Consider the following 24332-nt stretch of genomic DNA (forward strand, 5'->3'; position numbering starts at 1 on the left):
AGTAGTGAGGTAGTGTACATGGGTTCAGTTTAGGAATCGGATGGCAGACAGGGAGAAGCTGTTCCTGAATTGCTGAGTGTGTACTTTCAGGCTTCTGTACCTCCTACCCAACAGTAACAATGTGAAGAGGGCATGTGCTGAGTGCTGGGGGTCTTTAATGGACACTGCCTTCCTGAGACACCAAGTACTTGAAGGTGTCTTGTACATACAGAAGCTAGTACTCATGATGGAGCTAATTTTACAACCCTCTGTAGCTTCTTTCGATCCTGTGCAATAGCATGTGTCCCCCCCCCCCCCCATACCAGATGGTGATGCAGCCAGTTCGAATGCTCTCCATGGTACATCTGTAGAAGATTTCAAGTGTTTTAGATGACAAACCAAATCTCCTCAAACTCCTAATGAAATACAGCCATAAATGATATTCAGGATTATAGAAGTCTCCTTACATCACTTCCAGATATTATAATTTAAGCAAATTGCCTGAAATTTATCATACAATTTCTTTGCTCTGAGATTATTATTAAAGAGATGAATTGGTACTTTAAGATGTGTTAAGCACTAAGGTATCAAAGGCACGTAAACAGCTTCAGCTCTTTATTGCAGCACCTTGGTCTGAATACTAAGATTCAAAGGCTCAAAGTAGCAGGTGACTGTCTGTTTCTTCATTGCTGACTCTCTCTACATATAACAGCCCACTCCAAGTGGAAAACAGAAGGAACAGGAGAAATAGTAGACCTCTGCAGTAAAATGATGACTGATTTTCAAAATCCATTTTGATTTTCCACTATAGCCTCATAACCCTTGAATCTGTTAGTGCCACAAAATTCTTTGACTTCAGTCTTGTAACTATTAAACAACTGAGCATGCACCCATCCTGGGTGTATCCCAAAGAATCAGAACTTTAACAGATCAAGAACTTTCTTCTCCCCTCCATCCTCGATGGTCAGCCCCTTCTGATGAGACCAAGATTCCTTGCTCAATAAATTCCAACCAGAGGAAGTAACTTCAGTTTCTATCCTCATTAATCTTTCCTTTTAGTTCCTTCCTTAAATTCCCTGGCCCTGAGTGCCTCATTTTCATCCTGGATGGTCAATACCTATATCCACCATTAAGAAGGCTCTCTGCTTTATTCTCAACAATAGACCCAACCAGACCCCCTCTACCACCATCCTCCTCTGATTTCCTCCCACTTTCTCTAAACCCAAGGGATAAATTGGGGCAAACACGAGAAAATCTGCAGATGCTGGAAATTCAAGCAACACACACAAAATGCTGGTGGAATGCAGCAGGCCAGGCAGCATCTATAGGAAGAAATACAGTCGACGTTTCTGGCCCAGACCCTTTGTCAGGACTAACGGAAAAAAAGAGATAGTGAGAGATTTGAAAGTGGAAGGGGGAGGGGAGATCTCAAATGATAGGAGAAGACAGGAGGGGGAGGGATGAAGCTAAGAGCTGGAAAGTTGATTGGCAAAAGGGATACACAGCTGGAGAAGGGAGAGGATCATGGGACGGGAGGCCTAGGAAGAAAGAAAGGGGGAGGGGAGCACCAGAGGAAGATGGAGAAAAGGCAAGGAGTGATTGTGAGAGGGACAGAGAGAGAGAGAAAAAAAATAATTAATTAAAAATTAAATTTAGGGATGGGGTGAGTGAGGAAGTTTAAGATAAACTGGGTGTCCGCTTTGTTGACCACTTCTGCTCCATCCGCCAAAAACGGAATTTCCGGGTGGCCAACCATTTTAGTTCCTATCCCCGTTCCCATTCCGATATGTCGGTTCATGGCCTCCTATTTTCCATGATGAGGTTATCCTTAGGGTGGAGGAACTCCTCGTATTCCTTCCAGGTAGCCTCCAACCTGTTAGCATGAACATCGATTTCTCTTTCTGTTTTTTTCCCCCTCCCCTTTTCTCTTCTTATATTCTCTACTTTAGACTCTTACCTTGTCTCCTCATCTGCCAATGAGTTGCCATGTTTAGTAGATAGTTAATTCTCCTGTTTAATCCCAAGCTTCAAGCTTTGCACCTTCACCTTTATCTTGTCTTGCATTCTGTTTCCCCCTTTAGTATCTCTTCTGTGCTCTTATTTATTTATTGGGATTCAGTATAGAATAGGCCTTTCCAGCCCTTTGAGCCAGACTGCCCAGAAACCCCCAGCTTAACACAAGCCTAATCACAGGACGATTTACAATGACCTACTAACCAGTACATTTTTGCAATGTGGGAGGAAACCAGGGCAACAGGAGAAAACCCACACATTCCACAGGGAGGATGTACAGACCACATCAGAATTGAACTCTGAACTCAACACCCCAAGCTGTAATGGTGTCACGCTAACCTCTACACTACTGTGTTGCCCTTGGAAATACTTTGTTTCCAATAAAGTAAGTTTAAAGAGTGTAAATCAGAACATCTGCATTAATAAGTTAATTTAAATTTATATACTAAAGTATCTGAATATATAACTATTTTCCCCAAATGTTATCATGCAATGTTGCAAAACTGCAGTAGATGAATTTATCCTAATGATGTCATTTTATTCAATTTTCATTCTTTGTTGGCGAATGGGACTTATTTATACATTTTTGCTAAACAATGGCAGTTTAGACCTTGCTGGGATTGTTTTCTAATTTTTTAAAAGCTTTGAAATGAAGGAAATGCTCAGTCACTACTCACAACTGAAAAACAAAACCTGTGTCAATTAATTACTTCAGCAAAGCCGCTGACACTGGATGTACCAGGAATCTCATGCATATGCACTATGATGTAAAATGAAAATAATACTGGGCTGTTCTCTCATTTAATTAAACATAATTTCTAAACGGTAGACCCAATTGCAACTCATTGTTTCAACTTTAATCCACTGTTTGAGCAGAATACAAGATGGAGATGAACGTTACTTGTTTTCTCAGACATCTTCTGGAGTAGTTACAGTGGATAATGGTACGTCTGATGAATAAAATAAATGGGATGAAGCATTTAGTTGACAATAGAAAGGAAATCAGTGAAAAGGTTTCAATATATTTGCACTTCAATAGCTCAACTCCAAACATTTGATAACTCAGAAACAGCAAAAATGTTAATTCATTATTCTTATGAATTAATACCATTGATCCCTTGCTAAAACGATAAGGCATAGGAGCAGAATGAGGCCATTCGGCTCAGCGAGTCTGCTCCGAATGCATTGTTGGCATGATGCATTCTTAGACCATGAGACCATAAGACACAGGAATAGGATTAGGCCATTCAGCCCATCAACTCTGCATTGCTATTTCATCATGGCTGATCCCAGATCCTATTCTATCCCATACACCTCCTCTCTCATCATATCCCTTGATGCCCCAACCAGTCAGGAATCTATCAAATTCTGCTTTAAATATACCCACAGTCTGTGGCAGAGCATTCCACAGATTCACCACTGTTTGGCTAAAAAAAATCCTCCCTACTTCTGTTCTAAAAGGTCACCCCTCAATGCTGAGGCTGGGCCCTCTAGTTCTGGATACCCTCACCAGAGGAATCATCCTCTCCATGTCCACCCAATTTGGTAGGTTTCAATGAGATCCCACTGCATTCTTATGAATTCCAGTGAGTACAGGCCGAAAGTTGCCAGACGCTCCTCATTTGTTCCCTTTGTTCCCAGAATCATCCTCGTGAACCTTCTCTGAACTCTCTCCAGTGACAATACATCCTTTCTGTTGATAGTACTCCATGTGTGGCCTGACTAACGTCTTATAAAGCTTCAGCATCATCTCCTTGTTTTTATATTCTATTCCCCCTCAAATAAATGCCAACATTGCATTTGCCTTCTTTACCACAGACTCAATCTATGAATTAACCTTCTGGGAGACTTGCACAAGGACTCTAAAGTCCCTCTGCACCTCCAGTTTGAATTTTCTCCCCATTTAGATGATAGTCCACACTATTGTTCCTTTCACCAAAGTGCATTATCATACATTTCTCAACTTTGTATTCAATCTGCCACTTTTCCTGCCCATTCTTCCAATTTTGTCTAAGTGCTGCTGCAATCGCCTTGCTTCCTCAGCACTACCTACCCTCTACGTATCTTTGTATTATCCGTAAATTTTGCCACAAAGCTGTCAATTCCACTATCTAAATCACTGACAAACAATGTGAAAAGTAGTGGTCCCAATACTGACCCCTGAGGAACACCACTAGTCACTGGCAGCCAACCAGAAAAGGCCCCTTTTATTCCCACTCATCGCCTCCTGTTTGTCAGCCATTCCTCTATCTGTGCCAGTATCTTTCCAGTAAAACCATAGGATTTTATCTTGTTAAGCAGCCTTAAGGCACCTTATCAAATGCCTTCTGAAAAATCTAAGTAAATGACATCCACTACCTCTCCTTTGTCTACCCTGCTTATTACTTCCTCGAAGAATTCTAACAGATTTGTCAGGCAAAATTTCCCTTTACAGAAACTTTGACTTATTTTATCATTAGTCTCCAAGTACCCCGAAACTTCATCCTTAATAATGGACCTCAACACTTTCCCAACCCTGAGGTTAGGCTACAATTCCCTCTCTTTTGTTTTCCTCCCTTTTTAAAGAGTGGAGTGACATTTGCAACTTTCCAGTCCTTCAGGAACATGTCAGAATCATGTGATTCTTGAAAGATCATGACCAATGCATCCTCTATCTCTTCAGAACCCTCTCGCAGGAATCTGGGACGTTGTCCATCTGGTCCAGGTGACTTGTCCAACTTAAGACCTTTCAGTTTGCCTAGCACTTTTTCCTTTGTAATAACAATGGCACTCATTCCTGCTCCCTGACATTCATGGACCTCTGACATACTGCTAGTGTCTTCCACAGTAAAGACTGAAGCAAAGTGCTTATTAAGTTCATCTGCCATTTCTTTGTCCCCCATTACTACCTCACCAGCATCATTTTCCAGTGATCCAATATTAACTCTCACTTCCCTTTTACTCTTTATATAACTGAAAGAACTTTTGGTATCCTGCTTTATATTATTGGCTAATTTGCCCTCATATTTCATCTTTTCCCTTCTTATTGCTTTTTTAGTTGCCTTTTATTGGATTTTATAAACTTCCAACTCACTTTTGCTACCTTGTATGCCGTTTCCTTGGCTTTTATGATGTCCTTAACTTCCCTTGTCAGCCACGGTTCTGCGCCTTATGAACTATTCCCAGCAACTTCAGCCATCTCTGCTTGCCGTCATCCCCGCCAGTATCCCCCTCCAATCCAGCTGGGCAAGCTCCTCTCTCATGCCTCTGTAATTCCCTCTATTCCATTGAGAGACTGATACACGTGAGTTATGCTTCTCCTTCTCAAACTGCACTATGAATTCAATCATATTATGATCACTGCCTCCTAAGGGTTCCTTTGCACTAAGCTCCCTGATAAGATCTGGGTTATTACACAACACCCAATCTAAAACCATAAGAGACCATAGAATCAGGCTATTCAGCCCACTGAGTCTACCTTTCCCCAAGACAGTCTTTCTCCAAGTAGGCTCAAGCCCAAGCTGCTCTAAAAAGCCATCTTGTAGGCATTCAAGAAATTCCCTCTCTTGCAATCCGACACCAACCTGATTTTCCCAAACCTGTTGCATATTGAATTCCCCCATTACAATTGTGACATTACCATTATTACATGCCCTTTCAAGCTCCCTTCGCAATCTCAACCCCACATCTTGGCCACTATATATGATTCCCATAATGTTTTTTTAACCCTTGCAGTTTCTTAACTCTATCCACAAAGATTCAACATTCTCTGACCTTATGACACCTCTTCTTAAAGATGTAATTCCATGTCTTACCAATAGAACCCACATCATTCCCTATGCTTTCCTGCCTGCCCTTTAACTTGCAACTATGGCCTTATTTCAGCTACAACTCAGTGATACCCACAACATCATACCGACAAATCTCTAATAGTGCCACGAGTTTGTCCACCTTATTCCACTGAGTAACTCAGCCACCTACCTACATTTGAGCATTGGCCTGCTGTGTGAAGAGTTGCCAGCAGCGATACTACAGCTTTATCTCACACCAGGTTCATGTTCCTTTCTGATACTTAGATGTCTCTCCAAATTTATGATGCCACCTTTAATTAATAAACCATTATAAAAAGCTTAGCAAAGGATTTGCTCTGCATTGGTGCTGAATGCCTTGAGCCATGGAATGTTGATTTTACAGCTGAAGTTAGACACTGGTTTTAAAGATAAATGGGGTACATAGTAATTGGCATATCAAAAATATTTATTGACCCTGGGGATCAGTAGGTAAGGGTGTACATGTATTGTACATTTCTGTTCATTGTTAATCTGGAACATAGAACAGACTAACACTTCATCATCTTTTCCAAAAAGATGGTCTGATTTCCATAAGAAAAAATTTAGGTAGACTGGAGTTTCTCTGCACATTGGGTGTTCGATGGTCGTCTTTCATTTTAATGAGTTCTTTTGGGTTCCTTTGTTCTGTGGTTGTCTGTAAGGAGACAAATCTCAATGTTGTATAAAGTATACATACTTTGATGACAAACACACTTTGAATTTTGAACCATTATCTTGAAATTCACCATAGGTATAGCTCCCTGTCCAATCTCTCATAACTCCCAGGGGATAGATAAAGACCAACACTTGTACTTGCAGTGTCCTGCCAGAAGGTGACATGCTAGCACTTTCTATCACTCGCAAAAGGTAAAATATATTTTCTATTCAACAAGCAATAAAAATGTATTTTTAAAATAAATATTTTCTACAAGTGAACAATGATATCTAATGCTGAACTTGGCCAAACTGAAAAATCTTTTTGAAGGATGCAAATCCAGAGAAGGCATGTTCAGGGTAAAGATAAATGTTACAAACGAGAAAATCTGCAGATATTGGAAATCCACGCAAAATGCTGGAGGAGCTCAACAGGCCAGGCAACATCTATGCAAAAGGGTACAGTCTATGTTTCAGACCAAGACCCTTCATCAGAACTGGAGAAAAAAGATGAGAAGTCAGAGATAAAGATTAGCTTTACTTGTCACGTATATCAAAACGTCGAAATGTGTCAACGACCAACTCAGTCTGAATTAGTTTTGAGAATTAAATTTAATCTTCAGTAGTTTGATGCATGCCTACTAAAGATCATCCTCTACTCTGCAGCTACGATAAAAATTAAATGCACTCACTTTTTAACCTCATTATAAAACTGTGTTATCCATTTGCTCTTTAACCGATGAGCAAAAGAATTCATATCACTCTTCACAATCCTCAGTGAGATTGCTGAAAGAAAATATGGATGGCAACTTTTACTTTTAGCACAGAAATGGAAAAGAATGGGCCACATAATTTCCTTTCCAAAGACACCAATACACAATCACAAACTGGCATTCCTCTACCCAAAATGACGTTCAACCCTGCATGATTCAAAGGTAGCTAGTTGTTGCAGTTTTCTTGATGAGATTCTCCCATTTTCAAAGTAAAAAAGAAAGCTCAGAATGAACTGAATAAATTCACCACACAACAGGACTTGCTGCCGATGCCGAGTAAAATTGAATTTAATTCTACCTGTCAATGAGCAATTAAGAGTGCAGAGCACAGCATTACTTTAAATTCTGCATTCAGCAAATACCAATAAGTCAGCTTTGCAATAAATAAGCAAAAATAGGGTTAAAAATAATACTTATTGTTAAGGGCAAGTCGGTAGCAAAGCAGTTAGCGTGACACTATTATGGCTCACACTGCCAGAGTTCAATTCCAACATCATCAGTACAAAGTCCAACAACATCCTTCCTGTGAGCACGTGAGTCTGTACATACTGGTTAGTAGGGTAATTGCTGTATGTAAGTTGTCCCATGATTAGACTGAGGATAAATTGGTGCATTGCTGGCAGTGCAGCTCAAAGGGCTGGAAGGACTTATTCTACGCTGTATCTCTAAATAAATAAAAAATAATAATTTCCAGTGCTGACTTTCCTCAAATATCCCTACTCAATAAATAAATCCTTTTCTTCAATAAGTTAGCACATTAGCTCCCCCTGGCTTTGGTCTGACCTCACACTTTTCTCCCATGATTGAGGCCGTCAGCTCTACACCAGCCACCCCTGACACTAAGCCAAGGAGCCAGATGCAAAGTGCATTCTGCTCTTCTCTCCAGCACATTGCCACTCGGCTCCTAACTCTGAAGACTCTAGCAGTGGTCCATGAAGTCATCTACATAGGCATCCCACCAGCTTTCTATGTTTCTATAGCCTAGTAATTTCTAAGGTAGGGACATGTTCGGCACATCTTTGTGGGCCAAAGGGCCTGTATGGTATTGTAGGTTTTCTTTGTTTCTTTGTTTTGTCTGCAAAAAGTTGAGCCATGGGCAGCTGTCTTGTGGAATTGAATTTAATATCATTTTAATATCAACCAGGGAAGCGCCTTCATGCTGTTTGCTTTGTTAAAAGTGCAATATAAGATATAGGAGCAGAAGTAGGCCATTCGGCCCATCAAGTCTGCTCCAAAATTCAATCATGGCTGATCCAATTCTTTCAGTCATCCCCACTCCCCTGCCTTCTCCCCATACCCTTTGAGGCCCTGACTAATCAAAAACCTGTCTATCTCTGCCTTATTACCCCCAATGACTCGGCCTCCACAGCCGCTTGTGGCAACAAATTCCACAGATTTACCACCCTCTGACTAAAGTAATTTCTCCACATCTCAATTCTAAAAGGATGTCCTTCAATCCTGAAGTCATGCCCTCTTGTCCTAGAATCCCCTACCATGGGAAATAACTTTATCATATCTAATCTGTTCAGGCCTTTTAACATTCTGAATGTTTCTAAGAGATTCCCCCCTCATTCTCCTGAACTCCAGGGAATACAGCCCAAGAGCTGCCAGACATTCCTCATATAATAACCCTTTCATTCCTGGAATCATTCTCCTGAATCTTCTCTGAACGTCTGCAATATCAGTATATCCTTTCTGAAATAAGGAGCCCAACACTGCACACAATATTCCAAGTGTGGTTTCACGAGTGCCTTATAGAGCCACAACATTACATCCCAGCTCTTATATTCTATGCCTCTAGAAATGAATGCCAACATTGCATTCGCCTTCTTCACCACAGACTCAACTTGATGGTTGAACTTTAGGGTATCCTGCACAAGGACTCCCAAGTCCCTATGCACCTCTGCATCTTGAATTCTCTCCCCATCTAAATAAGAGTCTGCGCATTTATTCCTTCCACCAAAATGCATGACCATACATTTTCCAACACTGTATTACATTTTCCACTTCTTTACCCAATATAAATATAATATATAAATTATTGTCTCTGTTGCTGCTGTTGTCAAGAACAGTTCAATAAAGTTCAACAGATCAAGAAAGAATATCCCATCCGTCAACTACACACTTCACAACCAAGTTGCAAAAGATTGGTTTGCAGGTGCAGCAGGTTATCAAGAAGGTAAATGGAACATCGACCTTCATTGCTAGAGGGATTGAATTTAAGAGCAGGGAGGTTATGCTGCAACTGTACAAACTGCACCTGGAGTTCTGTGTGCAGTTCTGGTCTCCTTACTTGAGGAAGGATCTGTGTATGTGACCAAGATCAAATTTCCACCCCATTGTCTCTGCTAGACCTGCTGAGCATTTGCAGGATCTTTTGTTTTTATTGCAGATGTAGTATTTTGCATCTGCATTATTGTGCATTTTCCAAATACTAAGTCAAAGGAGGAAATGAGGTAAATGAACACTTAACTGCCTATAAAATTATATTGTACTGGTATGCAGAATAGTACTGTTCAATTTGGAAAAATACTTACTTTCTTTTGCATATATATATTAGCCAATCATTAATTTTGCTACAACTATTTATTAGACTTTGGAATTTACCTTGTGATACTTCTTGCAAAAATTATATACAGTATATGTTTATTCTTCATTGGATATACATGCCTTCAAGTTAACTGATGTATCCACTCTTCATGGCTACCTACAAAATGAACAGTTAACTCTTGATGGGGCTATGCTGATAGGACTTCTCAAACTCCCAAACTTGATTGCTGAGAAAGAAGAGGGCAGCAAGTATACGGTAAAATTAACACCTGAAGGTTTCCCTCCAAGTTCCACAACATCCAGATTTGGAAATATGGCATCATCCCTTCACCACCTCTGTCTCTAAGCCCTGGAACAAACTCCCTAACAGCGTTATGGATGGATCTAAACCAGAAAGACTGCAGTGGTTGAAGAAAGTTGTTCAACACCATCTTTTCAAGGGCAATGAAGGATGATCAGTAAAGTTTGTCCTTTCCAGAGACTATAACATCCCAAAAAATATACGAAGAGAAATTGTGACTATTCTTATTGTAGTGGTTCTTCTATTTGTCCATAGACAACAAATACAACAACCTTCTGCAGTAGAATCTACTGCATCCTGAATACTTCTGCACAAATAACATTAACTTGACATTAAATATCACATTACATTCAACATATCAGACAACACCAGTGAAGAGAGAAATCAAGATAATGTTTGTGGTCACCAAACCCAGATCAAAGCAGGTTAAGACCAAGTCAGCTTGGACCAGGCATCATCTTATCTTCTGAACATCTGAAGACTTTTGACTGATGCTTGGAATATTTAATATTTTGGGTCATTTTCTTCAACAACCCCATTCTCTTTCAATCCTTTATCCTGAATTTGTGTATCCAAACAAGAACTTATGGTTGTTTATACAACACTGATTGAAAAACTATTCTCTGTCAGCTCCAACTTTATTTATTTCTTCCAATAGCTGACTAATTTCTGACTATCCAGGAGGATGAAGAATCCTCAACTTCCTTGTCACAAGGGGAAGAGCAAAAGGTTATAGAAGACTTAAGAAGAATAATTGTATAGTGGAATGAATTTTTAAAAAATATATATATATATTAGGGTAATGGCGAAGTTTTTGAAATAAGCCAACACTTCTTGGTAAGGAATGAAGAGGCTCGACAATACAAAAAGGGGGAAATAGAAAGGTTTATCCTACACACACACACACACACACACACACACACACACACACACACACACACACACACACACACACACACACACACACACACACACACACACACACACACACACACACACACACACACACACAGTGGAGAGAGAGGATTTTAGGATTTGCGTTTAAGATTTTTCTCCTAATTAATTATATCACAAATTTTTAAGCATTCTCTTCTGTCAATGCACTACCAATGCACACTTACTGTAGGTCCTGTCATTTAAAACTGCAATAGCGTGCTCTTGCGGTATTGACTGGAAGCATTTACGTACAGCTGTGAGTTGAAAGCAACCACTTCCCCAGCCAAGAAAAAGGAAGCAAAGCTGCATAAATGAATAAACAGATGGAGCCATGGATAGTTTCAGCTGCTTGTACACGATGTACCTTCTTTACAGTCTGAAAATAGCTAACAGAGCAGCTGACTGTCAGCCAATGTTTTCCTGGAACTGGTGACTGCCTGTAGCGTTATTCAGAGTAAATAATCCTGATCCAAAGCATAAACAGTCTCTCCTATTGCATGCAATCTAGCAGGAGAGAGGGAGAGAGAGGGAGAGAGAGAAAGGGGGATGAGGGGAAAAAGGGAAGAGAGAGGGCGAGGGAAGAGATGGAGAGTTGCAGACAGGGAGGGAGGGAAAGGGCGAGAAAAAGATACAAAATATTGGCTGAAACCAGCTTCTGTAGTGAGTGGTTCTGGAGAAAACCAGTAGCATCCAGCTGCTCCCATATACAGCGGCATGCAAAAGTTTGGGCACCCCTGGTCAACATTTCTGTTACTGTGAATAGCTAAGCAAGTAAAAGATTATCTGATTTCCAAAAGGCATCAAGTTAAAAATGACACATTTCTTTAATATTTTAAGCAAGATTACTTTTTTATTTCCATCTTTTACAGTCTCAAAATAACAAAAAAAGGAAAAGGGCCCAAAGCAAAAGTTTGGGCAACCTGCATGGTCAGTACTTGGTAGCATCCCCTTTGGCAAGTATCACAGCTTGTAAACGCTTTCTCTAGCCATCTAAAAGTCTTTCAATTCTTGTTTGGGAGATTTTCACCCATTCTTCCTTGCAAAAGGCTTCCAGTTCTGTGAGATTCTTGGGCCGTCTTGCATGCACTGCTCTTTTGAGGTCTATCCACAGATTCTCGATGATGTTTAGGTCGGGGGACTGTGATGGCCATGGCAAAACCTTTAGCTTACGCCTCCTGAGGTAGTTCATTCTGGATTTTGAGGAGTGTTTAGGATCATTATCCTATTGTGGAAGCCATCCTCTTTTCATCTTCAGCTTTTTTACAGACGGTGCGATGTTTGCTTCCAGAATTTCCTGATATTTAATTGAATTCATTCTTCCCTCTACGAGTGAAATGTTCCCCATGCCACTGGCTGCAACACAAGCCTAAAACATTATCGATCCACCCCCGTGCTTAACAGTTGGAGAGATGTTCTTTTCATGAAATTCTGCACCTTTTTTCTCCAAACATACCTTTGCTCATTGTGGCCAAAAAGTTCTATTTTAACTTCATCAGTTAAAGTCTAAATAAGCCTGATGAATTTTGGAAACAGGTCCTGTGGACTGATGAAGTTAAAATAAGCTTCGGGCCCTTTTCCTTTTTTTGTTATTTTGAAACTGTAAAAGATGGAAATAAAAAAAGTAATCTTGCTTAAAATAGTAAAGAAATGTGTCATCTTTAACTTTATGCCTTTTGGGAATCTGATCATCTTTTACTCGCTTAACTATTCACAGTAACAGAAATTTTGACCGGGGTGCCCAAAATTTCGCATACCACTGTAACAAAGTCCTAAGCTTGCATGGACCTGTTGGTAGTTGCTGGGGAAACAAACTGAACAGCTCCTATCTGAGTCATTTGATTAATTCAAATCAAGCCAAGCAATGATACGGATCAAATATCACCTATAAAGACACTCACAGCCTATGTCACAGCCTCAGTTAGGAAGCAGGGGCTGTCAGCTGAAGATTTGCATGGGCTCAGCAAAAACCACCTCTGTATCTCACCGCTTTGCTATTCTCAGTAAAGAGAACTTGAAAACATTAAACTAACTCAAAGGAAGACTCAGGAATCTGAAATGCCAGTCTAATTTTGTTCTTTACTTATCACATGGTAGTATGATGACGTTGGCAATTCACATATTTATACACATAATCCATAATAAATTATTTAGAAGAAAAAGCGTGCTTAATCAACCAAAATATATATACGGTTACTCAAATATTACTGAAATATTAAATAGGCAACACTCCTTCCCACTTAACTATAAACTCCAACTCAATAGAGAATGCATTTCAACTATATAGACAGTATATTATATAATACAACTACTATATACAGACATCTACAGCATAATAAATTTTAAATTATCCAATTCTGGCCGAAAGATTTAATCGCTGTTAAAGAGTCTTACTCTTGTGGGGTAACGTCTTTCCTGACAAGGGGGATTACTCCGCTTGGCATGTGAGACTTCTGGCTGTAAAAACAGTACCAGGATCTAGGGCCTTCTCCATAGGAGTTGACTCTGAGACTGCAGGAAGTGGTTCTAACAGCTCTGAATACCTTCTCCTCCCATTTTCTTCTTCTAGTTTGTGTATCATGATCTTGGAAAGTTGCATTTAGTTCACTGGAGTATTCTCTTATTAATCCTTCTATTGCTCCCTTTATGGTTTGATCTCTCCACTTTGGCTGCCTCATCCACAACATCACCTGAGAAATCTCTTGTTTTCATAACCCCATTGATTCTTTTTTTAAAATTTCCACTCATCCAACTGGACTTTGGTCTTTGCATCTACTTTTACAAGCAACTTTTTGTCCCCACTTGAAATTCATGCAATTACCTTAATGCACACAGAGTAGACTCTAGTTATTTATACTCACAAAAGCTGAATGCTTGCTACTTTCCTGAAGCTCCTTGAACTCTCTTCCAGTTTAAAACCAAGCCACATTTCTCAAGTAACTGCCCAACTAACATATCAGAAGCTTTCTCAGATACGTTGCCTACAAAATTTGTTATAATTGAACCAATGCTTTCGTCACTTTCACGCTTCCTCTGAGCAGCAGAGTCATTCCTTGGTCCAACATAGTTTCCAACCAGAGGCACAGTGGTTAGCAACAACATTTGTTTGTCCTCTGTTGGGCAATGGTTTATGGTATACCACACGGAGAGAGTTGTGGCATCATTGCAGGGGATGTCGCATGCAAATGGTGGAAGGATCTCCAGACAAGTTGCAGTTGTCTCAGCCCGCCACGCCCCACAATGCTGGTCCTCCTGTTTTTACCACATTCAAGCTCAATATGTCTTGTTGGTTGTTGTATATCACTGTTACAAATGGAATTCCCACAGGAGTCAACTTTCCTCTAGTAGAAGTTCTTAGTTGGATATCTGCAGGCATCAGTTCAGAATCTTTGAAATGCTGCTCAAACTCATTTTGTGAAGTGACTGAAACAGCTGAAAGTGCCTAATTTCATTTTAATTAATTTTCCATTCACTTCTGGTGGAAGCCATATTAATTGCTTAGTGTTAGTTTTCACGTTGTAAATCTCAAGGGTACTCAGACCTGCGTCACTCTCATCATTATCGGATTTTTCATCAATAGTGTACAGATTAGTGCTCTTTTTGAAACTGCAAATTGATTTTTTTTTAGCTTTTTCTCTTCCCTATGAAGTCCAATAATTTTTGTCTGCCCAACATGCTCTTTGTATGTGTCATACTTTGTAGCATTTCCTACATATTTCACCTTTCAATCTGCATTGTTCGGGTGTATGTGAGCCCCTGCCACAATGTAACACAATTTGTGTAATTTTGTGTAGTTTTGATCACACTCACTTTCATTGCTGCTTGCAACTCAAATCTGTCTCTGTCTACTCTTTTAAATGTAAGTTGTGCTTCAGTTAGGAACCATTTTTGAATGCTCTCTTGTAAGATTCCACAAACTAAATGATCTCTCAGAGCATCATTAATCCCATCATTGAACTGACAATGCTCAATCTCTTCAATTCAGCCATGTATGCTGAAATGGACTCACATTCCTTTTGATTCCACTTACAAAACCTAAAACATTCAGCAATCAACAATAGTTTTGATTCTAAATGTTCCTGCATTACTTTCATAATATCAGCAAAGCTCATTTCTGCTGGTTTGGTTGAAGCAGTTAAACTTCAAAGCAAACTATATGCCATTAAACCCAATGCAGCAAAGTTAGTCAGCCAGTGGTGTAGTGGCATCTACACCGGACTTCAAGGTGAGTGGTCCTAGATTTGATGGACCCTGCATGCTTTCCATCCATGCTGGGCTGAGCACCCAGCTAGCAACTTAACCACATAAAAAGCAGACAAAAATGCTAAAGAAATGGCAAGGCTGCCGGCCGATGCACCACAAGGTACAGTAAGGAAAAACAACAACTCTGCAAAATTGGTACTTCTTTCACATTGGCTATTTCATTTGGTTCAAAATATTGTTCAATTTGCTTAGTCTATAAGATCCATTTATCTGTTGTGTAATCAAACATGTCTATGTTTCTGAAGAGGCCAGCTATTTCTGCTCTTTTTTTAATGATTATTATCACCCAGTACTCACTCTTTATGAACCCTGAATTCTTCCATTTACTGTCTTTTTTTGAAAACTTGATAGTCTCTTCACGTGCTTGGTTGCATTTTTCACTTGCCATTCCTCACTGCACTCTTTTTAGTTTGTGTGTTCGCTGGGCTTCAACAGGTCTGTGGCTGTCCCAGGTTCATTAAAAAAAACTCATCACCACTGTTACATTTTGTAATTTCAAAACATCAAACTAATTCAAAAGAAGACTTGGGAATCCAAAGTCTGAATCCAACTTTGTTCTTTACTTTAACAAAGGTGCACATATATCATGTGGTAGTGTGGTGACGTATGGAATTCAAGTTTTTATATATATATATAACCCATAATGGATTGTTTAAAAGAATAAAAATGCTTAATCAACCTATACATATATATATACACATACATACACAAGATTACTGAAATATTAAATACATAACAACTGTTTAATATCTGAACAGATAAGAACCTTCATTCTTTGAGGTACCCTCTGAGGATTCCTGTGGACATTTCTAAGGGACATAGATGTGCACATCAGCAAGGGAGGAAGTAGAAGTTAAGTTTGGTAGGAATGAAATCATTTTGTAGAGAGATTTACTTTTACCTCATGGAAGATAACTAATTTGACAGGCTACCAAGAACATGAGTACTGGACCCATAGTGGGAATATATTATGGTTAGTATTCCTAAAGGGTAGAATAATGTCAATGGAGTTATTTATATGCTCCATAATACTAAGGAAAGGCTCTGACAAAATGGTGATGCATCTTTAGAATCAGTGAATGTTGTGATCTCTTCTGAAAAGGGTGAAAGATAACCCAAGGGATCCCAGAGAAGCTAACTTGAAAACATTATAAGAACATCATAATATAAGTTAACCATTCTGCATATTTTTGCCGGCCAGTTGTCTAGTGTCATTTGCACCAGACTTCAAGGCCAATGGTCCCGGGTTCAAGTCTGGCGGCTCCGTGCATGCTTTCCACCTGTGCTGAGTTGAGCGTCAAGCTAGCAACCCCGCCTTGTATAAAAACAGACAAATGCTAAGGAACAGCAAAAAAATGCCGCCCAATGTGCCACGAGACGCAAAAAGGAACAACAACACTGTATATTTAGAAAAGAATGTATTAATCATGGAAAATAAATGCAAATTTATAGGCGGTAAGTTACCAATGACTTTTATTGAAATTAATGAGGAAGTGTACTGAAAAAGTGAAGGAAGTCAAATGATTCTTTTGTACTTTTGCAAGGCATTAAATAAAATGTTGCTCAAGAGAGTTAGTTCACATGGCCAAATACAATGTTTTATGATCTTTGTAGGGGTGTAGGATCATTAATGCTTTGATAATGAAGGAGCTCAAGATGGTGCCGAGCTGTGGTCTCCATTGAGGTCAGTGCTCAGGCTTAATTGTTATTAGTTTTTTTTAGGTTAGTAGGGATAGGTTTTGGGGACATTGGTCAGGGTGTGGGTCAGATTAAAGTTCAGGTTCAGGCATGTGAGATAATTTGAGGACAGGCCGGAGACTAAGCCTTCACTCCACATTCGAAGGCCAGCGACATGGATGTTGTTGAATATCGGGCTAGCAGACCAACGAGCACAAAGGCTGGACGCAGGAATGGAGTGTGAGGCCTGAGGCCTAGTGTTCATGGTCCCATCAATAGTGAATCCAGAGTTTGAGGCCTGGAGTTTGGGTCCTCATCCAGAGTTTTCATTCATCGTCATCAGTGAGTCCTGGGTTGATACTGAAGATTGAACTGGAAGTCCAGAAGTCAAAGATCATAGTTATTATCAACAGTTATTACAGTTATTATCAACGTATGTATATATTATAACAACCTTGAGATTCTTCTCCTTACAGGCAGCCACAAAACAAGAAATCCAAAATAACCTATTAAAAAAAAGACCCTCAAGTCAGCCTCGCCTTCACTTGCCTCTTCATTGTAACGATCAGTGGTTGGGGCCCAGAGGCCAGAGCATCGAGGCTCTGAATCTCTAAGTGTTTGTGAGAGAAGTCAAAGGCCCAGTGTCGGCAAATCCACAAGTCGGCTGCAGGCTGTAGACCGAAGATGGCCTGTCTTGGGGTTAGAGGAAGTTGTATGTGCGTGGCTGGGTGGAAGGGAAGAACAGGGCTTGTCTTACATTTGTTGCTCTTTCGTGTGAGCGTGGCATGCTCTGTTTTGTTGTGTTCTGTGCTGTTCTGCCATGTATTGTGGGATGACACCAAAATGTAGCTAACTTCTTCACTGATGGTGGCCCATTGGGAAAGTCAGCTGCAGAAAGGGTTCCAGTGCTGGCCTGGAGAAGGTTGGTGAAGAGTCTTTCACCTGTTAGTGTTCAAGGGCAGGCCTTGTCTCATATATATAAGACACTTTAGGGATCTAGCACCACTGATACACCCTGTGCAGTGTGAACCATCACACAGTGGCCATCTGCAAACTGAAGCTATACATGCCCATGCTGTTGTTTTTTCTAGCCCAGAAGTGAATAAGATTAAAAAGCTTCCTATCTAGTTGATAGTAGATAGTTATCCTATGTGATAGATCAGCTTAGTGGAAGTGGGTGAATACAGCAAGGAAAATGGAGAAGGAGGTAAGGGCAATCACATAATATTGCTGACTGCAGTCTCAATATGGAGTTGTCAATCTCAGATCTCCCATTCAGGATGGTGGCAGTTGTATCATTTTGCCAAAGTCTTGACATAGTTATGAACTATAGTGAGTAACTAAGGCAATGAAAGATAATCCAGACACTAATGAGTTCAGGAATCAAACTCCTTGAACAATTTGTGATTTCCTTTTCTAACATTTTTATTGGATCTGTGCAGTACCCCAGGTGGACACTGGAAATTTGAGAAGATCAACTGAGTGCGAAGATGGAAGTGGAACAGGTTTATTCCTTTATAATTAGTCACAACATTCACATTTCTGAGGTTGCTGGAAATATCTTCTTCTTTCTAAAGGTGGAAGATGAACTGGGGGAATCATGACATGATACTCAGGTGTATCACCTATCTACAAATTTTATTAGTTTTCATCTGTTAGAAAGCCGTTTCAATCCTCTAATGGTTAGTGCTTCAACAAGAAAATTCCTCACTTTTTGTAGCTGGTTGGATTGAATGTTCTCTAATATGAACACACAGTTGGAGAGGTGTTTCAAATGTTCCTTCCAACCCTGACCAATGGAGCTCTTCTGGGTTTTGTACAATGGAGTAGGGTTCTAGGAGACTGAAAGAAGCTGCGTCTCACACCATCTCACCCATCAGTCCTGGACCTGAGTCTTCAGCTGACAATATAATGCTATCTTTTGCTAAGATGGTAAATAGCTTTGCAAGATGCTCTTCTGCTGATGGATTTCAGGGAACATGGGTGTTATTGGCATCAAACCAGTTCTGCTTGCTTTGCGGTAAGAACACAAAAACTTGGACATAGATTTCTTGGCAGTTGATCCAAGTTGCTCTCGGTGCATCAAATGGATCTGACATCAAACTTAAGAACCAGTATATTGAGTTTCTCTTGAACTCCCAGGTGATATAGTGATAGAATGCTTAACCAGACAGTCACACCAGGGCAGCCATCTGGATCTTGAGTCATCTTGGCATCAGTTGGAAGTGCGTCACTTTATTGCATAATTCTACTTTCTTTCACAACTATGTAGTCATTAGCTTCCCTTTCAACTGTGTGTTTAGCATGTCCTGCAAGTCACTGCCACAGATATTAAAGCAATCCAAAAGTACAAATGCCTTGCCCTCAACGTTCCTATGTGGTCCTGAGCAGATGCTTCTGGTGAAAGACCATGCATGGCACAATTAGAATGACTTGGAAGTACTCAGTCAAGGGAGTGTCAGTGCTGTTGATCAGTCCTCCCTGCACTATCTTGACATTCTTTTACTGATTTTAAACTGGATCATATTACCATCCCGCCAAACTACCTTTAATCCTACTGGATCTGTTACTGGCTTCCTCTTTCACACCACACACACATAAATGATTGCAAGGGTAGTCCATGCAGGTCACTATCTGTCCCACCAATGCCACTTTGCTGCTTTTTCCCCAAGGTTACCAAAGAAAGGTTGGGATAGGCTTTATAAGGCAGTAGTAAGAATTTTCGGATTTAGAGACAGTTAGATGTCCCTTGTAAAGACATCACCTTCCATTCAATTCCTCTCTTCTCTGCTTGTGAAAAATCACCAGATTGAGGGCACTTATCTTTTGGACTGGTTTTCCGATTTAAATCCCTCTTGTGGTTGGTTCCACTTAATCCTGCCAAACACTGAGACAATTTTAAGGACAGTCAGTCCCGGTAAAACTGCCAAATGTGTGACCGATTGACAAAAAAAGCACTTGAATATTGGTTTGACCCTTACCCTTGCGGAATGCCACTGTTTATGAGACGTTAAGGCTTTATTACAAAGATTACTGACAACAGTGTTATGAAGTCAGAGATGAACAGTTCTAAAACAAATGGTTGCTGCTCAGAATGCTGTAATGTAACTGCTTTGATGGGTCCTATGAATCTGCATTAGATTCTTCCTTGTTCTCCTTATATTGGACAAGAACATGGAGAGAATATGATAGCTTGTTTATGTTCTTTAAATTAAATGGCTTTGTATTTTGAGAAAGAGTGAATACTGGTAGTACAGATTAGGTGAGCAATAATAGGCATAAATTAATTTTAAATTTGTTAAATATACAGTAGTACTTTTTGGGGTAAAGAATGATATTCATGCCTCTAATCTCATGGCATAATATCAATTTTTCTAACTTCCAATAATTTCTCCTCCCTACCTCTTCTCTCTTTCTCTATTCCCTATTCTGGTTCCCCTCTTACCCCTTCTCTTCTCCTCATCTGCCTATCACCTCCCTCTGGTTCACCTCCCTCTGGTTCCCCTCCCACGGTGCACTCTCCTCTCCTATCAGCTTTCACCTATTACTTTCTAACTTGTATTCCTTTCTGCTCCCCACTTTCTTATTTTGGCTTCTTCCCACCTTCCTTTCTAGTCTTGATGAAGGGTCTCATCCCAAAAACATTGGCTGTTTATTCCTCTCCATAGTTGCTGCCTGACCAGCTGAGTTCCTCCAATATTTTGTCTGTTACTCTTTACTCTTTCCAGCATTTGCAGAATTTCTTGTGTTTATAAAAATTCTATTTGCACAATTTTTAAAAATGCAACATGGACTTGCTTATGGGCTTTTCTTAGATAGAAACATCTTAACATAAGCCATAGTTTTTCATCTCTAAATTTAATTATGTTTGGAAGAAAAATATAAAAGCTCTAAAGTAAAATTTAGATAGTAAGAGATTGAAAGGGGTTGGTGCTTGGAGGGACACTGATGCCCTATGTAGGTGAGTGACAAAGTAAAATGCAAGTACAGCAAACAATTAGAAAGACAAGTAATACATTGGCCTCTACTGCAAGAGGATTTGAGTAAGAGTGGTGATATCTTGCTCCAATTATATAGGGCCCTGATAAGACCATAACAATAATGTCATCTAGACAAAGGAAAAGATGAAACAGACTGAAACAGACAGAATGCAGCAACGTTTACCAGTTTGAGTCCTTCGTTGACAGGTTTGTCACAGGAGGAGAGTTTGGATAGGTGAGAAATTATCTCACTGAAATATATAAAATTCTTACAGGTCTCAACAGGATTGATGCAGGGACCCTTACAAGTGTATGTCCAAGACCAAAAATTTCCATTTCAAAATAGTACCACTCAGCCATTTAGGACAGAGATGAAGAGAAATTTCTTCACCCGGATGGTAGAGAATATTTGTAATTCTGCATCCAGGAAGGCAGTATAGGTTCAGTTGCTGAGCTATAGATAGAATTTTATATATTTAAAAAAAATGAAGGGATATATTGTTACTGCAGAAAAATGACAGCGAGATAAAAGGTCAGCCATAATCTCAGTGAATGATAGAGCAGTCACAAGGGAATTATTCCCACTAGAGCTTAGAAAAACAGAGGGCTATGGGTAACCCTAGGTAATTTCTAAAGTAAGTACATGTTCAGCATAGCATTGTGGGCCAAAGGACCTGTATTGAGCTGTAGGTTTTCTATGTTTCTATGATTACTTGATCTTTAATAGAACTTAACATAATCAAAATGAAGCAGTCTGGCAAGAAAAAATATGGGCAGCATTTAATGTAAAAACATATAAGAAATTTACATTATATTCAGCAGAAAGACAGAAGTGACTTAAGGATATAGCTTTTTAAATGTAATGTAAGTGTTTTTTTTAAATGAAGGAATAGGAAGATAATAGCCCAGCAAAATAAATACATTTGGTTAAACTAAATATATTTTCTCATCTTAGGCATGTTGCTAACAGAATGTGATCATCCTTGGTTTTGTTCTGGAATCGTAGTGATTTTCCACTGAAAGAACGAAACAAGGAAAATGTACTTAACAACATTTTTCCTCATTCTTGCTGACTGAAATTATTAGCTCCAATCCAGTATTGCCACAAGTTTTAATATTCTCAACATTATTAAAAGATCACTCCATAGTGTTTTTCTTTTCAATATTTGAAACCTCCTCAATTCCTAAATCCCTCTAAAATATCAACACCCTCCAGTTCTGGCTTCTAGATCATCACTAACTGTGTTCATTCACTAGTAGCAGAAGTGTTTCCTGCTGACTTGTCTCTAAACACACAAACTCTCACTCTGCTCTGTTGATGTAGAAAACATAACACTTTGATTAAGCTTTTTGTCATTTATTTGAATATGCGGGGTATTGTTAAAAAAAAATTAAAGTTCCTGTGAAGTACCTTGACACATTTTACTTCACCAAAGACCCTGCATCAATGCAAGCTGATGATGCCTAAACTAATGCATTTAAAACAACAGTTTAGCAGTGGTGAGATTCTGAGCTTGTTATAAACTGGAAGTGAAAGTTGAACATCATTAAACAAGAAACAAGCTTTATCAATTTAATCTGACAGAGCTTTGTATTCTTACTCCTTTGTTCAGCCTCTGCATGCAAATGACTTGGGCCAATGCACTACCGATGACAAACGTGAGTCCTATCCAGTAACTTTTTAGTCCAATATAGGACCAAAGATATGTGAACACATGTCAATTCAAGTGGTTGTCAAATCAGTAAATAAAGGGTTAATCCTTTAGTCTGCCATGACCAAGGGGTAATGGGAAATACTTATTATGTTTGCAAAGATTGAAAACACATTTACTTTCAAAGTATGTATGTAGTATACAACCCTGACATGTATCTTCCTCACTGTTCATGCAGGGTCAGGAATTCTAGTGGGTTGCGTTTAGGTAGTTAGTTTGTGAACCTATGTACTTGTTAGTTGAGACAATAAAAGTTACTTGTCAGTAAAAACAGATGCTCTATACTTCACTGATCATTATTACAAAGGATGATTCTTGTAACAGAGCGTAAAGAAGCAAGTGTGGAAGTGACTTTTACCATTGCCTGAAGGAATAAAGTGCAACCCAACTGTACATATTAAAATTAATCCACTGGATAAAGAATAAGCATTTTAACTTAACAATAACCTAAGGTAAAGTTACCTTGCAGAGCTTAATTTGTTGCACTGTAAATTATTGTTGTATGTAAACACTAAATAGCTTCCTTGATAGTTTTAACTGAGAGCATGGTGAACTACTTTACCAGAATATGAGGTGTTACAATAAATTAGGTATTTCTCTGCTTAGTGCAAAGAACTACCAGGCAAGTAGAAAGACAAATGCTATTTTGGCTATTATTTTAAGAGGGTTTGAGCACAAGTCTATGGGTGTCTTACCATGATTGGTGAGATCATAGTTCAAGTACTATCTGTAATTTTTGTTGCCTGGAAGGAGAGCAAGATTCAAGATTCAAAATTCATCAGATTGGTTCCTGGGTAGATAGGTCTGTCATAAGAGAGACTGAGTAGGCAACACCTCTGTCCTTTTAGACTTCAGTGAACAAAAAAGAAAGAGGTACCTGAATGAAACATACAAAATCCATAATGCTTGACAGGGTTGATACCATTTTCCACTGGGTGAGGATTCTTGAACAAAAGGTCGAACTCTCAGAAGTAACAGGTGGGACCAAGAGGAGGAAAAGTTTCTATATTTCGAGTTGGGTGGATCTTTGGTGGATCCCTGCTCTAGAACGGAGCGGAAACTCAGTCATTGATTCCATTCAAAACAGGTGTCAGTAAATTTTGTGGGAATAGGGCAGGAAAATGGTGTTGAGGTAGCAGCCTTATAAATGATAAAGAAAACTTGAGGGACCAAATAACCTATTAAACCTTCTATTACTTATGTTTTAATGCCTGATTGTTATTCAGTGATTCAGTAACTTTCTTGTGCAGCAGTATGACACGAGCAGCCCAATGCTGAAATAATCTGAGAGCATTCACTACGTAGGCTTGTGAAATGACTTATTAGTCATCAACTGAGTTATCCTGTGATTGTTGCACAATGAATAACACAGCAAGTTTAAGTTCAATTGTCATTCAGCCATACATGAATATGAGAAATGTCTGGCAGCTCTTGGACTGTATTCCCTGGAGTTCAGGAGAATGAAAGGGGATCTCATAGAAACATTCTGAATGTTAAAAGGCCTGAACAGATTAGATATGACAAACTTATTTCCCTTGGTAGAGGAGTCTCGGACAAGAGGGCACAACTTCAGAATTGAAGGATGTCCATTTAGTACCGGGATGTGGAGAAATTACTTTAGTTAGAGGGTGGTAAATCTGTGGAATTTTTTGCCAAAACTGGCTGTGAAGGCCAAGTCATTGGGTGCC

General features: G+C 39.5%; 1 protein-coding gene across 3 annotated transcripts in view; it reads right to left on the reverse strand.

Annotated features, from left to right (window-relative positions):
- The window catches only part of LOC140730628 (shieldin complex subunit 1-like), a 101286-nt gene that overhangs the window by 50194 nt on the left and 26760 nt on the right, over window positions 1–24332 (reverse strand). Inside the window, exon 2 of one of the 3 annotated variants that reach the window (XR_012099643.1) lies at window positions 6221–6456. The exons of 1 other annotated variant lie outside the window; for it this stretch is intronic. The gene's annotated coding sequence lies outside the window, so the exon portion shown is untranslated. Of the gene's footprint in view, window positions 1–6220; window positions 6457–16977; window positions 17325–24332 lie in introns of those variants that run through there. One more of the 3 variants, XR_012099642.1, reaches the window with a different exon arrangement.

This window comes from Hemitrygon akajei, chromosome 7 (assembly GCF_048418815.1).
Source record: "Hemitrygon akajei chromosome 7, sHemAka1.3, whole genome shotgun sequence".
In the NCBI taxonomy this organism is placed as follows: domain Eukaryota; kingdom Metazoa; phylum Chordata; class Chondrichthyes; order Myliobatiformes; family Dasyatidae; genus Hemitrygon; species Hemitrygon akajei.